General features: G+C 36.1%; 1 pseudogene; it reads left to right on the plus strand.

Annotated features, from left to right (window-relative positions):
* The first annotated feature begins 218 nt into the window (after nt 1-218).
* LOC130860937 (olfactory receptor 8B3-like) lies at nt 219-3,595 on the plus strand (annotated as a pseudogene).
* Nucleotides 3,596-4,174: the final 579 nt, after the last annotated feature.

Genomic DNA, 4,174 nt, shown 5'->3' on the forward strand with positions numbered 1-4,174 from the left:
TTGCTATATTTAGCTTATAGAAGTTCTAGTAAAGGGCAAGTCCACATCACTCTGTATCATGATAATGGTAAAGGCAGATTCTAATGCGAAAAGGTTGGGATAGTGTCAGGCATTTGCAGTATATATACTCTTTCACAGGATGAGACACTGTGGGAAGAGCTGAGTTGTTCTCTAACGGAACACTTTTCTCCTGTGTCCACAGATTCTCTTAGAGAAGAATGGTTCCTGGAAATAAGTCTTCTGTGACTGAATTCATTCTGTTGGGATTAACAGACCAACCAGCTCTCTAACTCCCCCTGTTCTCACTCTTCCTAGGAATGTATGTAGTCACTGTGTTGGGAAATTTGGTCTTGATAGTCCAAATTGTGCTAAATTCACATCTACACAGCCCCATGTACTTTTTCCTCTTTAACTTGTCCTTCACGGACCTCTGTTATTCTTCTGTGTTTACACCCAAAACGATGATTAACTTCATATTAAAGGATAATATTATTTCTTACATTGGGTGCATGACCCAGCTCTACTTTTTCTGTTTTTTTGTCATTTTTGAAATCTATGTGCTGACATCAATGGCCTATGATTGCTATGTGGCCACCTGTAATCCACTTTTGTATAACATTGCCATGTCCCCTGAAGTGTGTTCCAGCCTTATGCTTGCTTCATACTTGATGGCATTTTCTGGTGCCATGGCTCACACTGGATGCATGCTGAATCTGACCTTCTATGATGCAAACATCATCAACCATTATTTCTGTGACGTCCACCCTCTGCTCCAGTTCTCCTGCACAGGCACCTACGTCAATGAGCTGCTAGTTTTCATTGTGGTGGGCATCAACATCATTGTGCCCAGTCTCACCATCGTTGTCTCTTATGGTCCCATCCTCTCCAGTATCCTCCACATCTGTTCCACAGAGGGCAGGTCCAAAGCCTTCAGCACCTGCAATTCCCATTTAATTACTGTTTCTCTGTTCTTTGGATCATGTACATTTATGTATCTCAAACCATCTTCCGCTGGGTCTATGGATGAGAGAAAAATCTCTTCTCTCTTTTACACCAATGTGCTTGCCATGATGAACCCTTTAATCTACAGCTTGAGAAATAAAGATGTGAAAATTGCTCTGAGAAGAACTCTGAGTATGAGATAGTTTTGATTAGAAACAGTATCTTTCTGGGCAATAAGTCACAGGGCAGGAAGGGTCTATTTTTAATTATAATGATTTTATTGACAATCTTCTTATTTCTTTGCACCATGTGGAAGGAAATCTGAGTCTTTTCTCAATTTATTTCCTCTTTTTGTAGAGAAAGTCTTCTCTCTTTCCTAACCATTTCACAATTTCCTTTCCTCGCCATCTCACTTTTATTAATACTTTAAAGGAAAATTTATTATCTTTGCATTTTGTTCTTTATCATTTTCAACATTTTCCCTCTGGAAATAGAAGACTGGTCTGAAGATGACCAAATCAAGGTATGTTAGGGTGACATAGTATCATTGGGGATGTCTTATCTGTTACTTGCCATTGGAAGCCTGAATCAGACAATGTTTTCTCTTCCCATCTTCACAGTCTTCCTTTAGCAAGAATATATCTCAATGCCTGAGATGGAAGGTTCCATAACAGCCTCTAAGTATAACCTACTTTGCATCTGTGAAAACCACACATTTTGCTTCCTTGGCAAAGGATTTCCTTACTCTTGCACAGCCAGTCCTGCACATAACAGATTGTTAATATGTATTGTTTGGATGGGAAAGTATAGCTCAAAGTACTTATTGCTTTACTTACAGTTGTATATCTTTTTTAATGAAAACGTCTAAACTAAGTGCAGTCTTATGATGTAAAGTCTTCTCATCTTCTCAGTATATTTTGCTTTTACTTTATCTCATTAATTTTATTTCAGTAAACATGGCACAGGAGGAAATATTCTAATTTGGATGTTGACTATGCTTTGTCCCTGGATGGTACATGAATTTTTCTCAGCGTGGTTATTGTTTTTTTTAGTTGGGTTTTTGTTTTCAAAATAGTTTGTTTTGTTGTTTTTATTGTTAGAAAAGAAGAGGCTTTTTGGCTTATTATACTGCAGAGATTATTGGCTCAAGTTAGGAGATTACTTCTTCCACAAAATTAAGAATAAACTTTGGAATACTTGCCAGTGTTTGCAACTCATGGAACAGGACATAGTTGATTAAAGAGTCCAGAATCCTGTCATGAGGCCAAGAGTCAGCAAGCTACATGGCCAGTAAATAAGAGGTCCCTGTGGGGAGTAGTCTTGAGGCTTAGGAATTCCATTTTTAACATGGATTTTTGACCTGCTCCATGTAGTACAGTAAAAATATAGTCCATAAAGCTTTCATAAATTTATGATGCACCATGATCATACAATAATAATATTTCATGAAATGAAGGCAGAAAAGTTGTGGCTACATTTTAGGAGGAAGTTAGAGGACACTTTTTCAGAAGATAACATAGTGATTAGTATTTAAAACTCAAATTAGGGGTAAGGAATTTAAAAAACATTTTTGAAAATAAAAGCCTGTTTTTATGATTCTCCTCTTTTTTCTGGAAGACCCTAGAAATATTAAGGAGATCACAGGACTTCAATGCATAGGAGAAAAACTCAAGTTATTTGATAATAAAAAAAGTTAAACCCACCAACCTCCAACCTTGCATGTGTGACCTGGGCACAACTAAATCACTCCTTCTTTTGTTGGCTTCCATATGCTACTTCCTTATAGATTTTAGTTATGAATCCTCAAACTACTGTTAGAAAAATGATAATTTGAAAGAAATATTTGGTGACTAATTCATGTTGTGACAATGTCTTTTCTGGAATAGAATGTTGGATTACTTTCCTTTTGAGAATATATGGAAAAATGGTTACTCTAAAATGCTTAAGCCTTAATCAAACGGCAATTTCAACATCTGTAAGATAACTTCAATAATATTTTTATTTTATTTGTTTTCTAATCTCCACGTGAGAGTTAGATGATCTTTTACACCAGTATCAACAATCTTTTTTTGAATATGTCTTCTCAGCTAAAGGAAACAAAAGCAAAATTAAACAAAAGGGACTACATCAAACTGAAAAGACATTGCACAGCACAGGAAACACACCAAAATGAAGAGGGAACCTCTTCAATGGGAGCAGATATTTGCAAACAATATGTCTGATAACAGGCTAATATCCGGAGTATAAAAATAGCCCATATTACTCACCAACAAGAAAATAGAGAACCCAATAGAAAATGGGCAGAGGTACTAGACAGACATTTTATCAAAGACATATAGGAAAATGCCAATCAAACCCAAGGAGATACCTCACTACTATCAGAATGGTAAACGAAAAGAAAACAAACAAAAATTGTTGGTGAGGATATGGAGAAAAGGGAACCCTCATGCACTGTTGGTGAAAATGTAAACATGATGGAAAACAATATGAAGAGCCCTCAAAAATTAAAAATAGAACTACAATACAGTCTAGCAATTCCCCTCCTGGGTGTTTATCTGAAGAAAAGAAAAACACTATCTCCGAAGGGTGTATGCACCCCAAAGTTCATTGCAGCATTCTTGTTTATAATCGCCAAGATATGGAAGCAACCTAAATGCCCATTGATAGATAAATGGGTAAAGGAGATGTGGTTCATATATTTATACAATGGAATAATTCTCAGCCATAAAAAAGAATGAAATCTTGCCATTTGGGACAACATAAATGGACCTAGAGGATATGACGCTAAGTGAAATAAGTCAGAGAGAAAAAAAAACTGATTTCACTTACATGTGGAGTTTAAAAAACAAAATAAATGAACAACCATAACTGAGCAGAAACTGTTACAGATACAGTTACAGAGAACTAATAGGTTGTTGCCAGAGGGGAGGGAGAGGGGGCATGAAAGAAATTGGTGAGGAAGATTAAGAGTTACAACCTTCCAGTTACAAAATAAACAAGTGCTGGGTATGAAATATGTATTGTGGGGAATATAGCTGATTAAACATAATTTCTCTGTATGGTGAAAGATGACTAGACTTATAATGGTATTAATTTTCAAATGTATAGAAATATCAAATCACTTTGTTATGCATTAGGAACTATCATAACGTTGTAGGGCAATTAAACTTTAAAGGCAAACAAACAAATGTATAGAAAAGCAGATCAGATTTGTGATTATCAGAGGTGGGGA

The sequence above is a fragment of the Hippopotamus amphibius genome, chromosome 9 (assembly GCF_030028045.1).
Source record: "Hippopotamus amphibius kiboko isolate mHipAmp2 chromosome 9, mHipAmp2.hap2, whole genome shotgun sequence".
Taxonomy (NCBI): Eukaryota; Metazoa; Chordata; class Mammalia; order Artiodactyla; family Hippopotamidae; genus Hippopotamus; species Hippopotamus amphibius.